The sequence below is a fragment of the Hevea brasiliensis genome, chromosome 5 (genome assembly GCF_030052815.1).
Source record: "Hevea brasiliensis isolate MT/VB/25A 57/8 chromosome 5, ASM3005281v1, whole genome shotgun sequence".
Classification (NCBI taxonomy): domain Eukaryota; kingdom Viridiplantae; phylum Streptophyta; class Magnoliopsida; order Malpighiales; family Euphorbiaceae; genus Hevea; species Hevea brasiliensis.
The window spans coordinates 4426247-4445278 of NC_079497.1; the positions used below are offsets into that span (position 1 = coordinate 4426247).

The 19032-nt window shown below is 32.5% G+C and overlaps 1 pseudogene; it reads left to right on the plus strand.

The window, feature by feature from the left end:
• The window catches only part of LOC131180042 (germin-like protein subfamily 1 member 20), a 45426-nt pseudogene extending 33227 nt beyond the window's left edge, over positions 1–12199 (plus strand).
• Positions 12200–19032: the final 6833 nt, after the last annotated feature.

The window sequence follows — 19032 nt, forward strand, 5'->3', positions numbered from 1 at the left end:
CCCGGCCTTCTACCCCTTGGAGCTGGAGGGGCAGGCCTATCAGTTGATACCGAAGTGGATGTAGCAGTTCTGCGTGGACAATCTCGGACTAGGTGGTATGTAGATCCACACCGTAAACAAGCACCTATCATCCTCCAACATTCACCCTTATGCCATTTTTGGCAATGTGGGCAAGCAATGATATCGTTGGGGCTGGTCCTGCACTGCCCCCGGAGAGCTAGCCATTGAAGTGGTCGATCGACTTCTCCTTGGTGCAAATTGAGATTTGGGCCTTGTGATCGACTTCGACTTGGTGCTCTATCAAACTCGAGTAGGTGAACCTCTCAATTTCTTGCTAGGGGCGTAAGATGTATCGGTCGACTCCTCGACCTCTTTTCTACTGCGTCATTCCTTCTGCTCGCTCATTCATTCTAACTTTTTCAACCTTCAGCAATTTTCCACTAACTTGGCAAACTCTATAATCCCCAAAGTCAGTAATCATTACTTTAATGTTATCATTGAGTCCTTCCTCAAATCTCTTGCATCTCTCGCCTCATTAGGGACTATTTCGCCCATAGCGGCTCACCGACAAATTCTCTTTCATATTCAGCCACTGTCACCGTCTCGCGTAGGGTAATAAACTCCCTTCTCTTCTCTTTCAAGAATACATCGCCCACATACTTCTTTCGAACTCGTGAGAAAGAAATCCCAAGTTATCTGTTCTGATGGCACATCACTATTTACTGTATCCCACCACTGGTATGCATCATCTTGTAGTATTGATATGGCAGCTTCAAAATTCTGCTCTGTAGTAAAATGAAGTTGTTTCAAGACTCTTCCAGCTTCACAAACCGCTTTCAGCTATGATGTAATCATCTTCCTTTTTCCCGTAAAGTCCACTGCTCCAAACTTCCTGAGTCTCTCCATATGAGATTTTTGATGTGGAGGTGGTGGTGGTGGCATAACTCCTGCCATCTGTCTAAAGAACTCAGCCATTTGCTGAAATGTGGCTGATGCATTTGGTACTGGTGGAGCAGGTTCCCTCTTGTCTCCTGGTTCAGTCATAGATGGAGCATGACTTTCCACTTCCTTATCGACCACTCTCTGCGATGTGGAGACCATATTCTGATTAAAATAACAAAACAAATCAAAAGATCTGCATTAGAGTCATATTAACACTTACAATGCAATGCATGATATGCAATCTATCTAGGTCCAGAAATGCCTAAATCGTGCTCTAATACCACTAAATGTAACACCCCTTACCCGTCTACAGAATAGCCGAGCAAGGCGTGCTACACGGCGTGCCGGAGTACTTAGTCTGTGATTATCACATTTTCTAAACTCAATTTGATTTTAAGAAGTCTTTATGTGCTATTCATAGCATACTGGTTCTATTTTCACACTTTAATAAAATCAGTGTTTTAAAATGGTAATAAAAATTTGGCAAGGTGCCATCTGTATTTCGGACAAACTGTCCTTCCAAACCTGTTGAAAACAGTTTAATATGATAATATCAAATTCTCAAATATTTCACAGTCTCTATTTCTCAATAAAGTCTATAGACTTTTACAGTCATTAAACAGTTCCATAATACAGTCTATAATAATTTAAATATATACAGAAAATCTCCATGTTATTTAATATGTACAAAATATTACAAACTTTAAAGCTTTTATAACATTACTAAATACAGGGCCAAATTTCAAATATACAACAAAAGTACAAAATACAAGATATCCTAAGTCCTACCATGTATGCAATGCAGTGCAGATGACTCTGGACTCCTGTGCAGATCTGATGTCTCACCCGGTGGTAGGCCTGCTGGGCTCCCGAGCTGTGTCTCCAATACCTACGCGTTACAAAAGCAACGCGCTAAGCAATTTTGCTTAGTGGTGCCAAATATAAAGAAATATAATCAAGTAAATAAATTTATGGCATCGGTGTTCTTCACAATTGTTGATTCTACCTTTATTTGCTAACATTTTAATATCTGCTAATTTTGGTAGTGTTGTATGTCAGAAGACTGAATTTAGTTATTTAAATTTAATAGTACTTGAATTACTGCCCGTGTAGCCTATATACTGACCAGACTAGATAAATGGATATACTGGCACTGGGTACCTAGTACCTCAGGCCGTCACACCATCAGTAACAAAGTGTCTCTCGATGTGCAAATAGCATGGCTAAAAAGCCATATAGTCAATCTAGCGATAAGCCAAAAATAAATACACAATATGTATAGCCGTAGGCTATTAAAGTCACAGTGCGGCATAATAAGCCGTAAAAACACAGTATAGCATAAAGCCATTTACAAAATAGCTGTCAGAATCCTATTGGCATGCCAACCTATCCATACTAGTCAACTAGGCAAACTAGGGCACATTATAAATTAATTATTTAATTCTTCAATCTTTGGAGTTTACTAACTATTATATAATTCACAAGTCAATGCATATGTTGACCTTTTTAGGTAATATGGATAAGTTGTTTCTAGCATCAATATATCAAAATTTATATCTCAATATGCTGCCAATATAGTGCAATTTACCATTTTTACAAGTTGGCATTCATTGCCAAAATGCTTCAAGCATCACTGTATGCAAAATGTCAAATTCTCAATTTTTGTGTGCTAGATTGGTCTAGCTTAAAGTCCTATTTTCCTTGGTTTTTAGCTTCTGGTCAAAGAAGAAAAATTGTAGCTCTATGTCTTATTGCACGCGAGGCAAAATTTCAGGTCATTCCGAGTTGTGTAGACCAAGATATGGTCAATTTGCTAAAGCTGGACCTATTGCACTTTTAGTGCACAATTTGGTCAATTTTTATGTCACTTTTGGTTCGGCAGTTTTTGTGCCCGAACTTGTGCAAGCCATTTGACTTGTTTCTGGTCATTTATGGGCTTTGGTGTCTTCATAAGACTTGTAGATATAGGTCTTAACTATTCATGGTCAAAATTTCAGGTCAATTGGACCTGTTTTGAGTGAGTTATGGCCTAAACACTAACTGCTGCCCAAATGGTCAGTTTTCAGGCCTTAAATGCACTAATCTGGATTTGGTCACTTTTTAAGGTCAGTTTCTAGGCAGAATTTTGGCAACATTTCTAACATGAAAGTTGGCCTATTTGGTGTCTAGTTTCACCCCATATTGGCCTCATACCAATTGGGTTCACGGTTTGGCACTTATGGCCTAATTTAGGTGCTGCCTTCAATACACAACCTGCACAAAGCACATACACTCCCAATTAGATATTTCTTCTCCTCCTCATTACTACAATATTCAATCAACAACACTTCCATACATATATTGTACACAATTTCAGCAACAATTCTGGGTAGAATGTTCAAGTGCTCAATGCACACAATTCATTATTAAGTTCTACATTCACTTCCACCAAAATTCAACATACTTCAATGTTAATATTACACATATACTTCAATATATTCATACTTCAATATCACTTACACTTGCTACCCACAATTTAACATTAACATATATCATTAATAAACACATGTTCACACACAAATTCATGCTATTAGGGGCTGCCAAACATGGCAGTTTGCTCAAGACATCAAGGTTCCATTTCACACCTTTAATCTAAACACTACATGCACATACTTATGCACAAACTTACTACAACTTTCATTTGAATTAATCAACCTTCATTTTCATTAATTAGAAGTAAAAATAACTCAAGCTCAACAAGGGTTCATGGCTGCCGAAAATGGACAAGTCCATTTCTCACTATTTCTTTCATTTCTCTTCACCAAAACACTCACCTCAACCTAAACACAAGCTTTACTAAAGCAAGGGAGAGGTTTTGGACACTTACAACTTTTGATGCTTATCAAAACTTCACCAAATCTGGTTTTTCTTGTTGCCAATATCTTTCCCAAGGTGAATAAGCAAGCTTTAATGAAGGAAGCAAGTGAAAATGAAGGCTTGATGATGGAGAGAGAAAGCTTCATGCATGGCGGCCATGGAGGACTTTGAGAGGATCAATTCGGCAAGCTTCTCTCAAGGTTGAAGATGACCCAATTCTGCCCACTAAGGTTTATTTTATGTAGTTTATAATGTAGTTAATGGAGCACTAATGATTTGTTTAATGTTTAATTATATTAAGTTTCCCTTATTTACACATTTACCTCCTTTCTTTCACAATTTACATAATGTATCATAATTTAATTTTTCATGTCATTTCTAAAGTGTAATATCATTTATTTTTAATGAAAATTAAGGTCAAAAGGCAATACTAGCTGTCAAATGACCAAAATACCCCACTTCGGGTTACATTCCCGATTTTTCGGTAACACTAATTTTTGTCTATTTCTCGATTTTTCATTTTTCTTTGTACTAATTTATTAATTTTTTTTAATATTTCTAGTGTCAATTACATTTCAATAAACCTTTATTTATGTCTCAAAATTAAATTCCGAGGGTTCCCTGCGGTCCTGGGGTGGACAACGGCCTTCCCGGTGCGGTCACCCATCGTTGCGGTGCCGGCTCGTTTAACTTAACATCATTTTCTCTCTTTCATTTTTGTTTGATTTTTTTTGTATTTTCTTTTTTTTTTATTTCATCATTATATGTCTGTTCACTATCACCGAACTGTAGTTCCAGACATACTGACTTGCCTGGACTGTTATTTGACTACTGGAGCAATTGAACGTACAAAACAAGTACAGCGGGGATGTTACAAATACCACTGCCAAAAACTCTTTCTCTATAGTAAAGTAATTTATTTGAGCATCATCTAAGGTCCTACTTGTATAATATATTGCATACACCTTCTTATCTTTCCTTTGTCCCAAAACAGCTCCAATGGCATAATCGCTAGCATCACACATCAACTCAAAAGGTAATGACCAATCGGGTGGCTGCATAATAGGAGCAGATATCAAAGCTTCCTTTATCCTGCAAAAAGCATTCATACAATCAGTATCAAAATGAAATTCCACATCTTTACTCAATAAATTGGTAAGAGGTTTAGAAATCTTAGAAAAATCCTTGATGAATCTCCTGTAAAATACAGCATGGCCCAGGAAACTCCTCACTCCTTTCACAGATGTCGGGGGTGGCATTTTCTCTATAAAATTTTTAGGGAAAAATAGAGTCTGAAGGTGATTGATTCTAAATTCCTTTGATATCTTTTTCAAGCAAATCAAAGTGTATTCTAAAATAACCAAACCTACTATCGTATGTTATTTGATTACTTTAAAACCAATTAAGTTTTGTAACCAATCATTAATTCCTCTTAAAATCCTAGTTTATTTCTAAATCTAGATAATTTTAAGTTCTAATCATTGATTATCTATCAATGACTTTCACCTTTCCGTCCTTCAATCAAAGATTAAGACAATACCCAATGGGTACCAACATTAGGCAAGTAAATCAAGCACACAAGGAAGGAATCAAAACTCATATTTATATAAAATATGAAAATAACCAGTACAAATCCACAAATTAATCTAAAACATATTTTCCCAACTCTGAAATCCAAAGAGTTTACTCACTCATATTGGTATTTACAAGAAAGATTGATGGAAAAGTAAAGAAAAACATAATAAGAGAACTAAAAATAGAAAAACTCAGGTAGAAGAACCCAAAACTCTGATTTCTAAAGCTCCCAAAGATGGTTGCAGCAGCTCCTCCCTCAGAAAAATGGCGTCCTCCTCCTCTCTCTATTTATAATTTTTTTTTCTTTTCTTTGTTTCTTCCCGTTTCCTCTTGTGGAAAAAACTAGAAAATGATGATTTTATATGGTCCCAAAAAGTTACCCTAAAAGTGAATAAGAGCCAAGGAGTAGATAGGAAATGAGGTGTAGAAATATCCAAGTCAGCAGAGTCATTCACGTTTTGGGCAGTTTGCTTAGGGTACTGCTTACCCTAAGCAGCTTCTTCAGTAAATTTCGGCCTGTGGTTGCACTGTCTGCTTAGGGTTAAGCAGACCCTCAGCAAATCTCTGTAGATTTGGAGTAAAATGGACTTTTTTGCTCATGCTTGACTTTCACCTTGACTTTTAGCTTGACCTTAGGCACTGCCACTTACCCTATGCAGGATCTTAAGCAATTCTCTGTAGGTTTTGGAGTAAAAGCTTGAATATGTAGGATTTAAGCCGTGCTTGACTTTCAGCTTGAACAGGCTTAAGGTTAAGCTTATATGACATACCCTAAGTAACATCATAAGCAAAGTCTCAAGCAAATTTTGGCTAACTTGCTCTTTCAAGGCTTGATTTCTTCAACTTTCCTCCATGCTTAAAGAACTCCAAATTTCTTCAAATCACTTCCTAATGCACTCATTGATCTTCAATTTGCCACAAAAACCTATCAAAAACAACAAAATTATAAAAATCAAATATAAAGTATCTAAAGTTAACAAATAAGCTAAAATAAAGCTAAAAACATAAAATATACTAAAATATAAGGGCAAAATGGATGCAAAACTACCCTAAAATGCCTATATGAAATGAGTATAACAAAAGTCTTGTGGAGACACCACAACACAGAAGAAGCGACATGGGAGAGCGAGGAGACGATGAGGCAGCAGTTCCCTCAGCTCTTCACATCAGGTAAATTTCAAGGACGAAATTTCTATTAGAGGGGAAGAATTGTAATGCTCTCACCATAGGTAGTCCATACATTTTACTGTTTTGACTACTAATGTCTGTTCAGATAGTCAGAATGCCTGAAACTACACCTAAATTATAACGAGGAGGCATAAATTGAAGAAATAAATTAATGTTAAGAAAATATAGGAAAAAATTAGAGAAAAATAAATTTAAAATTTAGAGAAATTATAAATTAATACAAAAATAATAAAAATGACAAGATATGCATTATGAATGGCATTTTGGTCATTTCACTCTCAGAGGTGAATTTTGACCTAAATTCAAAATTAAAATTTAGAGAATAAAATAATTAACATAAATTAAATTCATGAATATAAATTAGGAAAAATGAGAAAAGAAAAGAAAAGAAAGGAAAAGAAAAGAAAAGCTTATGGAAATTTAAAAAAAAAAATTAATTAAAGTACAAAAATATATAAGACACTACAAGACAAAACCCAACCACTTCCATCTTCTTCCTCCCTCCCTCTTCTCTTTCTTGGCTAGCACCTTTGCTCCCATTTCCCTCCATTGTTATCAAGCTTCCAAGCTTGATTTCTCAAGCTTAATCCACCCAAAACTCATAGCCCACTTTACAAAAAATACTCCCCACACCCTAAGGAAGCTATAGATACCAAAAAGAAACAAGAAAATTGAAGTTTAACAAAACACCCAAAAAGGTTAGTGCTTTAAACTTTTAATCTTCTCTTTAAGCATGAATATCATGCTAAATCAAGTGAAAATTTGTGTGAAATTGAAAAAAAAAAATTGAAAGAAAGAACCCTTGATTTTTAGCAGTCGTGGAACTTGAAGTTTGCTACCTTTAAGTAATGAAAAAATGGTTCCATGAGAATGTGTGATGAGTTGAATTGTTGGGAGTTGATTGTGTAGGGTTTGTGTAAATTTGAAACTTTGGAAACTAGGGTTTGTGGAAATGATTGAGAATCTTGTGTAAATGCATGAATTTGACCTAATTGAGTTGAGATTGATGCTTATAGAAGTTCCATATATGCTTATTTGGAGTTTGGAAGAAGGAGGAGATTGAAATTGGGAGTGTGAATTTTCTGCAGGTTGTGTTGTTGTTAAATCCAATAGCTTTTTATTGCCATATCTCCCTTTGGGTTACCCCAATTGGTATGAGGCCAACTGGAGGTATTTTGGGACATCCAAACCTTCATTTTTCAAGAAGGAACCCTACCCAAATTTTATCAAAATCATGACCAATTCTCTGCCCAAACCCGGATGACCAAACACTGAAACCCAGAAAATGACCAAATGAACAGCACGTGTTCATTTGGTCATAACTCTCTCTATACTGGTCCAAATGACCTAAAATTTACATCAATTGAAAGCTTAGACATAGGGCTACACTTTTCATGAAGACCACTTGACCCAGTATTGCCTTTAAATAAGTCAAATTGTTAGCACAAGTTGGGTCACTAAAACTGCTAACCCAAAAATTGACCAAAACACTGTTCCTTTGGTATGCTTGACCAGTTCTGGCAAAAATGCCATAACTTGGTCTCCAAAGTTGCAAATTGAGTGAAACCAGTGCCAAAAGTTTTATAAGGCATAGCTCAACAATTTTTATGTTTTGACTAAGCTCCAGAAACCATTGGATCCTACGGAAAATATTAGCCAAAGTTAGGAATTGAAATCTGGAAATGTTAAATTGAACCCAGAATGCCATTTGATATCCGTGTATTCATTTCGCCATAACTCCCACTAGGAAATTCCATTTAAGATGTGTCAATATGATCTGAAAACATGATACTTAGGGCTACAATATTGATTTAGACACCTTTGCCAAATTTTAGTGTAAAGACCCTAAAAAGAGAGTCAAACATACTGCCTTGAGGTTTGACTATTGCCTTTATAGGATTAAGAGTCCAAGTCAATACATTGACCATAACTTACTATACTAAACTTGAAAATTTATGAAATTGTACCTGGAAGTCTCTAAGACATAGAGTAACATATCTTGTGAAGGAACCTAAGTCTAAAAATGACCATAAAATGATCAAATGACTAGTCAAAGTTTATTGACCAGGAATTGTCAATTCTGGACAGCTTAGAGGCAAATGGACCAGTTATGGTATTTTGATCATAACTTGAGTTCTATAACCCCAAATTGAGTGATTCAAAAACTGAAATTTGAGTTTAAACATAGAGGAGCAATTGTTATGAAGGAAGTGTGATCAAATAGACATCCTAACCTAGCCAAATTCCTAGATAAAGATAATACATCAAAAGAACCTAAAGAAAGGTTCATGGGAAAAATACTATACATGGTAATTAAAATACTCATAAGGTTAATTAAATATTAAAAATGATATGAATATATAAATTGGGACTAATGTCCTATTAATATGAAATTAATGGTACCACTGAACAGTACCAGAAAATAATAACAGTGAATAGTACTAAAATAATTAAAAATGTTTAATTACCCATAGTATACCTAGACTTATTTATTTAGTTTAAATAAATTGGTATACCAATTAGGGACTACAGATAGCAGTACTGCCTACCGAGAAAATCATGAACTGATAATATATGTCTGGTATGATTGCTCTACAGGCTATATGCCTACTTATTGGCTATTGTGCCTACTTTATTTCTGGCTTTACAAGCCTGACAGCGGGTCTCGTGCCCGACAGCTGGCCTCGTGCCTAACAGACGTATACTGGATAGACATATGGCTGTCTAACTAGTTTACACCTGTGCATCCAGCTTTTATAATTTGTTATAAGTTTCTTGGGCATTGATAATGATTAATTAATACTGAATATAAAATAAGTAAACAGAAAAGATCCCAATAATTTTAATTGTTTCCAAAGTGTAATAAAAATGTAAAAGACCCAGAAATTACGAATTGCAATTATTATTTCAATTTTTAAATTATTGTTATTATAAATTATGCACCACTAAGCGTTATGCTTAGCGAGTTGGTGTTTTCCATCGCGTAGGTACTAGAGATCAGTCCTAGCAACCGCAGCAGCAGCACTAGTAGTGCCCTGACAGAGCTCTGACTAGATCTGCCACCGACCAGAGTTACCTCACCAGTCTTTTGTATTTTGGTAGGGCCCATGTATAGACTAGTATTTTGGTTCATTATGTCTAGTCATGATGTATTTCATTTTGGACTTATAATTAAATTTTGAGATTGTAATATAAACTTGTAATTTATTATCTATGAATTTCTATATGAATGCAATAGATAATATTTTTAAGATCTTATAAATAATTATGAATGAAATGATAAAAGAAAATATGATATGGAAATGTGTGAAATGAATATTAACATATTAACAGGTGATTAGTGGAACCCGCCAGATGTTAATAAAATAGAGGAGGCTCTGCTCGGTCTCCACAGAAATAAGTTATATAAAAAAAAATTCTACACATGGATTACTATCTTTAAATGACATCAAAAGTTTACAATAGATATGATAAAACAAGATAGGGTGCTCCGGCACCGAATGTGGCACTTTTTGCTCGGCTATACAGTAAACGAGTAAGGGGCGTCACAATACATGTTAGACCATTATGCTTCAGAGTTTTATATATGCCAAGGTTCAAATTGTAAACTACTTTTATGTTAAAGATGTTTGTGTATGGATGAGGAGACTAAAGTGTGATGGTTTGTTATACTTTCAAGTAATAATAGTACAAGTGTTAACGGTACATTTATAGGTTTTAGACTTATTACGGGTTTCGGCAGCCTTAAACTGACACGATCCCTAGCGCAGGTAACGGCTCCTAACTTGAGTCGTTACATTAGGAGAGTAAGAACTTAAATTATTTATTAAGTGAATGATATGCCTGGAACAAACTAAATATTATACTTTATTGGTGATATGGAGTCTGTTTTATATATACATATATATAGAATAAAAATAAATAAATTTGAATGACTTTCTCTACATACAAAGGGACAGAATTCTCTGTACATATATTTATCACACACGTTATGTTTTGCGAGTTCATGGGCAAGTGGGCCTTGTAGTTTTGTACCAATTAGCTTAGTTTATCTTGTTTGGCTTACTTTTATACCGTATCCTTTAGATTTTTTTTTTTTTTTTTTATACTTAGAATACTTTTGTTTAAATTGAGTATATTAGAGAGGCCTATTAACTTGGTTTTATTGGCAATAATCATGTTAAGTTTTTCCTAATTTTCATATCTTTAATAAAAAATTTTACTTATAATTAAAAAAATAAAAGTGGGATTGTGGATGATTCTAGTAATAAAAAAGAGGACATTTCGCGTAGCGTAAATTGTTCATGATCGCTTCATTAATTTCACACACACACACACACACACATATATATATATATATATATATATATATATATATGTAAGAAATTTCTGCACTTGCATGGCTTAATCGGATGGCTTAGGTGCATCCTTCTAATTTCAACAACTTCCCAAGTTTTAACTATAACCTGTTCCCTGTTCTGATGATTAAGTAAAAGCAAGCGAATTTTAATTTATAACTTGGACTTTTTCCCAAGATTAAGTCAATATTTATTTGTTAAGTCGTAAAGATTTAACTAATATCTCTTAATCTTTACATTATGAGGCATGAGATTACTAAATGTTGGTTCTAGCTATAAATAATGCAATGACCTAGCATGAATACAATTATGCCACATGGAAATCAGAAACAAGCAGCCCATTCTATATTAATACATATATATACTTCATTTGAGATACATATATATACTTCATTTGAGATAAATTCTATATTAATATTTAAAAATTAAAAATCTTTTTTAAATTACTTTCTTTCATATCATTTTAAGTCTTTTTCTTTTTTTCCCTATTTTTTTCATCAAATTTATCACATTTTCATACACAGCACCTACCAATTTTTATAACAACTCTGATTAATTACATAGGCAGAATACCACTTCTTGACATAGTGTTAATTTCTTCTGTACATATAGGTTTGTAATGGGCAAGTAACTGATATATATAATCAGCTTATCTCATTCTATAATGCCTTGGCTGATATAATCAACTCAATTAAATAGGATGGGCGAATTAAACTTTAATTAAACAATGAATGCCTATCTTGGGCTGTTCGAACATGGTTATTTATATGTAACAACTTAAGCCCAATTAACTCAAATAAGTTTTAGGCCCTTAAACCATATGATTCAAAATGAATAACCCAAGCTATCTAGGAATAAGGTCTAAGTTATACGTATATCCCATATAGTTTCCGTAAGCCCATGAACCACTGGTACATATAACCTTGTTTTTAGTTATAATTTCTGCTTTAGTATTTCCTATATATAAAGGCCATTATTCTGAAATCCTTAATTTCCCGTTTTGATATATGCATAACGTTTCTTTTATGCAGTGTTTGTCAACGGGAAGTTCTGCAAGAACCCAAACCTCACTGTAGCTAATAATTTCTCATTTTGGGGACTCAACATTCCTTGCAGTTGCCCTTGCAGATCTAAGAAGCCAAAACCTTGGTGTTATCACTACTGCAAACGCATTGTTTGCGTCAAATCCACCCATTAATCCTGATGTTCTAGTTAAGGCTTTCCAATTAGACAAGAGTGTTGTCAACTATATTCAGAAGTTATCCTGGGAAAGCAATTAATCAGAGAGACATACATGCATAAAACAACCATAAAACCATTTAATTATAATGGTGTTCAACATTCTCTGTATTGCCACAAGCAAGTATTAATTAAATAAGGAGATGCTTTTAATTAATTTTTATATGCATATGTTTTTGAAGACGGTATATATGATTATATGAAATATAGTGGCCGCAGTTTGTCAATTAGCCCGACCCCTTTCCTGCATTGCACATTTTGTATGCACCAATATTTCAATTTCAATATCCATATTTCTTTTACAACGGTGTATTTGATAATACTCCCAGGTTTCATAAAAATAAAATTTATAAATAATATATTATTTCATCAAGTATAGTTTTATCTCATAATAAATTATAATCGATGTGAACAGTGAGAGAAATATATTTTAGTGGGATAAAGTCTTTCTTCATTATAATTGTTGTTCAGTGAACTAGCGTTAATAAATTAGGTTTCGTTTGTTTCACGGAAAATATTTTATATATTTTCTAACGTTTTCTTAAAAGAATAGATTGATAAAAAAATATTTTCTTAATAAAGAAAACTAAATTATTTTTTATTTTTTAAACTTTGATAATTTTATTAAAATGTGAAAATATTTATATATACACGATATATACAATTATTAGTCTGATATTATAAATAAATAACAAAAAATATTTTTTATATAAAAATTATTTTCTACAAAACAAATTAAATCTTAATTTATAATAACTTTTAAGTTAGATGCTAAAAAATTGTGGAGAATGGGGCATGCTATTACTTGCTTGAATTCAATGTATAAAGTTATAAAATTACTACATTGACCTCGCTTCCAACGTGGCAAAGCTAAAATGGCTTCTACTTAAATTGGGGAGACATTTTTTTTCTAATATTATTATTAATTTTAACAGTTTTTCAAATTCTATTTATGTACTTTTTAAAATTTTATATTTGCATAAATTTTAACAATCGACTTAAATTAATAAAATAGTATTTTATTATTAATTAATTAAATATATTTTAATTTTAATCTTTCTTTTTTTCCTTCTCAGAGTTCTAATACCTCGTCTCTCCCTCTTTTTTTCCAACCTTCTTATCTCAAATAATCCAATATAATTCTGGAAATGAATAGTACTAAAGGATAATATAAATAATAATTGTTAAAAATGGTATTAATTAATTAAATATATTTTAATTTTAATCTTTCTATTTTTCCTTCTCAGAGTTCTAATACCTCGTCTCTCCCCCTTCTTTTCCAACCTTCATATCTCGAATAATCCAATATAATTCCGGTGATGAATAGTACGAAAGGATAATATAAATAATAATTGTTAAAAATGGTATAAATATAAAACGTTTAGATTAAAATTAATTGATAGCAAATAAAAATTTTATGTTTTTTCAAGACCTGAATATCAATATAATTAGTCAATCACTATATTTGTATGCTAAATTACCTTTTGGTTTCAAGATATGGATTATTATTTATGAGACTTAGCTTAATTAATAAGGTATAATGCAAATATTTATTTTCTATTTGAAATATATGACTGCAGAGAAAATAGATTCGACTAATTCAATTCTAAAAGTTATCTTAAGGGGAGGATTGTTTGAGCCTTTATATTGAAGACTTTAATAGACTGAGTCCACAAGTGCACGGTGTTGTCTCAAATAATACATTGATAAGAGAATTGTCTATCCAACGAAGATTGGATATTAAGTACCAAAAACCTATGTTTATATTGTTATTTAGACTATTGAATTAAAATAATATCTAATTAACTAATGAAAAAAAAAAATAAATTACAAATGTGCTCTAATTATGAAACTAATTAAATTATAATAGCTACTCTAATTCTTTATCCTCTCTTCTTATTGTTGGAAAACTCCACCAAATTAAGCACCGTCGATTGGAAAGAAGCTAGGTTGAGGGGAGTTAATTGGTGCATACTTCACCTGTGCTGATCGCCGGAAACAACTGATATAGCTACCTGAAGATCCTGTCTATCACACATCACTGAGAAGGAAAAATGTCCTTTGTGTCATTGCTTATGCTGTTTGAGCATTTCTCTACCATCAATTGCTTCCCAAAGGAAAAGGGATTAGTTTTTAGAGTGGCAAGTGCTAAAATGTTTAGGTTAATATGGATATAAGTAAAAGATCAGTTTTGAGCTTGTTGATGAATAGAGCATTGAGATTTTAATTTTTGATAATAGTTAAAGAGTTAGAATTTTGTCTAGTAAGGTGATATTATGAGCTAGAAGCTCTATATTGAATTAGAAGTGTGTTAGTTATGAAATTGTTTTTAATTAAGGAATGAGTTTGGAATCCTAGTTGAGAGGATTAGACTTTAAAATATATTTGTGAAGGATATTATAAGGAAAGAAAATTTGAAAGTGGAAACTTGGCAAGTATAATATGGACAGTAAAAATGTGAATATGTGATAGAGTGAACTAGAAAGTAAATACGAGTTGGAAAAATTAAATTAGTCTGGTGATGATATATTTTTAAGATTATAGTTATATAAGTTATGTGATCATGATATACTTGATGGCAATGATTTTATTGAAGGAATTGGCTCAACGTGACTATGTTGTTATTATGATTGTAAATGACAATTATGGTGGTTGTTGATGCTAGTAAATTCAAAATATTAAGAAGCATGAGATATATCAGTAACTAGAGATTTTTATTTAAATATTATATTATAGAACATATATCTTGATGGAGTGCTATAAGAGAACTACGAGTCTTCTGAAGGTATCAAATATGATATGTGAATATAAGAGTGTTAGCAATAAGAAGAGGTTATAATGTGTGATCATTGAATTTTATTGGGAGTCCTATGCTTACATGATGAGAAAGAATTGTTGGTTCTAATGAGGATTATGAATGATTAAGGTGAATTAAGAGCCTTGTTACATTATTATATGTACTTGTTAGATCGCCCTTTGATGATGGGGTTTATATTTTAGCATTATACTATCTTTGGGACAGCGCTTGATATACACATAGCCTTTGGGGCATATATCAAGTGGTTCTCCCTTTGGAGTTAGCTCTGCACATGCGTATGACCAGTTTATTTTTAATTGCTTCCCTAGAGTGATGCCAGCAGCATTTGCATTTGTCTCTGCATTAGCATCAACATCAGCATCAACATCACTGGATAGTTAGTTTCATGGAGTCAGCATTTGCTCTTCTAGGTGGATGCCAGCTTATTTGCCCTTTGGGGACCGCTTTGCCCATTATGTATGACCAGTATTTTTATTGCTTTTGGGCCTTCAACAGTGTCATTATAGAGCCCAAGATGTCAGCATTGCTCTCAGGCTGTCAAAGTTTATTATATACAATTGAGATGCCAGCAGATCTAGCAGGATACATATCTGTGTGTAATGGGATCAATGCCTTGGAAATTAATTTGGAGTCTTAATCAGTAATAAATTTTAGAGTGAGAAATAATGAAATGGATAGAATTTTCAAATGGGGTATCAATCATAGTTTGACAAGTATTATGGAGATAATGGTATCTGTATTAAAGAGGAATTTGCATCCTTTGGGGATTATGGGACTATTGTATAGCTTTGTATAGCAAATGTTGACTTGAATAATGAATTTTGATGTTTGATGACAACGATGTACAATCAGTTATCGGAATGACTCAATTGTGGTAGTTGTATAAAGTGAAGAGCATAAGATTATAAAAATAGCATGCTATAAATATCTTATACTTATGGTGAAATAGTAATAGATGTTATAAAGGGATAATAATTAGTTAGTTGTTTTCATACATAAAGTAGACTACAGTTTAAGAGTTTTAGATAAATTGGTGGTTAATTATTTGAAGATTAAGGTAGGTGTGTTTTTAATTTATAAAGGTTATGGAGAACACAATTCTATTAGGTATAAATAGTTAAGTTTATAAGATAAGTTGTAGCTAGCTCTACTAAGATTAAGAATAAATATTTGATTATGGGTTTAAGGACTAACTATGCACAATATAATAATATAAAGAGAGATATTATAAAAGAAGTATCTAGAACTGAAATGGGAGCATAGGTTCTAAAGTGGACTCTAGTAATCAGAGCATTAGGTTTTGTCTTGTTTTACTGAGTTCTGAAGTGATGGGTGTATGATAGTTACTTTGATCATATGGAGAAAAAGAGTTTAATTTCAGCAGAAGTATGGTGGTTTTGGATTGGAATTTCTAGTTCCTTAAGCTGTGAAATTTTGAGGACGAAATTCATTTTTAGCAGGAGAGAATTGTAACACCCTAATTTTTGAAGAAATATTAAATATGGTTATTATTTGAATGGTAATATAATTTATAAAGTTTTGGGGAGAAAAATTTAATTTGAACTTGGGCTTGAAAAAAAAGTTTTAGAAGTTTTGGGGTGAAAATAGGATTTTTGAAAAGTTGAAGGACTAAAATGAAATTTGTTTAAAAAGGGAACAGCTGGCGCAACTCTCCAGTGGGAAACAAAAAAAAAAAAAAAGGATAAAGAAGAAGAATTGGGAAAGAGGAAGAAAAAAGGGGGAAGAAAGGAAAAGAAATAAAGAAAGGAAGAAGGAGAAGAAGAGAAGGGAAGAGGGAGATGGTGCTGGATTTTTTTTTTGAGGTTCTCTAGAAAGAAAGAACACCAACAAGGAAAAAAGAAGGATTTTGGTCTAGGATACCAAAAATTAAAAAGAGAAAAGGGTGAAAGAAGGTGAATAGTAGCAGAAACAAGAGTTGAGCAGGGGCAGTAGCTTTATCTTCCGTTTAGGTAAGTTTCATTTAACTTTTACCATTTATTTTCGGATATGTTTAAGCTCTATATGTGTAGAAGTTATGGTTAAAATCTGGTAATTTGTCAACAGTTGGATTTAGAGAAATAAATTGTTCAACACAGGCTGTCTGCAATTGGAATTCTGAATTTTAGCCACTGAAATTTGAGGAAAATAAATAGTTAAAATTCTTAGAAAATTATGACATTTAGTACAGATGATCTTTAGGATGTTAGCCTGTTGTGTTAAAATTTTGTGAATTTTAGATATGTGGTTTATGAGATATAAATTATTTTGTATGAGTTGTCTGATTAAGAATGATTTCTGAAAAATTCAGATTTTGAAGGGTTGGATGAATATGTTGATATCTCATGATATAGAGCTAATTTGATGATAAAATTTTTACTGATGTTGTATATAGATGTCTTGAATATATGGTTAAAATTTGGGATTTATCTAACTAATGGATCATTATATATAAATTTGAATGTACAACCTGCTAGATCAGGTATTAATGGTTGGGTTAAATTGAATAAGTGATTTTGATGGAACTAAAACTATTTTGAGATAGAATATGAAGTTGTTGAATTTTTATGTGATTGTGGAATATTTTTGAGAAAGAATTATATATGTTTAGATAGATTTTTGGTGTTATGGATACATTATAGAACATTTTTTATTGAGATTTGAGTAGGAAGTGTTGGGAAAAATATTGATATGGAGATATGATTTTGGAATATGGATGTGTTGATATAATTTTTGAATTGTGGATTTGAGTTTGTGACATGGAGTTTAGTTTAATTTTAAGAGGAAATGCTATCGAATTTTCATTAGGTATTTAATATGGAAAGTGAAGCTTATAGTTGATTTTGATTGTTAAATTGTTATGGTTTAGGAGGAGCTTTAGGATTATGATTTATATGGATGAAAAAGTGACATATGTGAGTTGGTATCTTGCAATACAGGTGAGTGATATTTTATAATATATAGCATGAATTTACTTCTTGATTGATTCTTGTTCCTTCAAAAGTTGTTATTTGCTTCTGATATCATTTACTATATTCTCATAAATTGATTTCTTATTTTGATTCAATTTGACTCTATTATATAATTCTTCATTATTATTCAAATCTTATTTCATACATATTAGCAAGTCTAGAAAGAGAGTTAAGAGATTATGAGAATGGAGGTGGTAATGAGATTAGTAGTACATTATGGAGCGATAGCAACAAAATTTAGCAAATATGATTTAATATTTTAGAATTATAAGAAATATTATGAGATTGTAGATTAGCATGATGATTGATTGATTATTTAGCTACTTTGGTTAGCAATGCATTTTTATTTAGCATAATTATGTTATTGAGGTTATGAGTTTAATGGTCTATAGTTTTAACAACTATGATATGCCTTAGTATCATTATGAGATACTGAATTATATTTAGCATATTTGCTCTTGCTAGAGAGATGTCTCTAGTTTAATTATTGCACTAGGAAAGGGCTATCCATAAAGAGGTGGAGCCACCACTGCGAGATTAACACAGTATGGATATGATTTTGATATCTATTTTGATACCTTAGCATATCCTTGGATGTCAAGAGCCAAATTATTGATATTTTTACATATGTGAGGAATGATTGGAGACTAGGAAGAATTTATTTTGAGATTAATATGGAGATCTTAGAACTTGCATAACATAATGTTGAAATTTATTATCTATTTTATTCAACTTGTTCCAAAAATTTTATTATCAAACTTATTCGTTTGGCTTCTTATTCCCTAGTTCTTTCTATTGCATGATGTGTATTGTAAATGCTAACTCACTAAGTCTTTCCCTAGAAGCTCACCCCTCCCAACTCACCAGTTTTGCAGGTGATATAAGATGGATGTTGAGTATCAATTTAATGGTTTTAGATGCTTCGACTGGCTAGACTCCATGGTCCTGTAAAGCAAGGGAAGAATGACTTTCAGTGTGGATAAGGGTGTTATAACTGTAATAGACCAAATCCACAAGTGCATGGTGTCGTCTTAAATAATACATTGATAAGAGAATTATCGATCCAACAAAGATTGGATATTAAGTA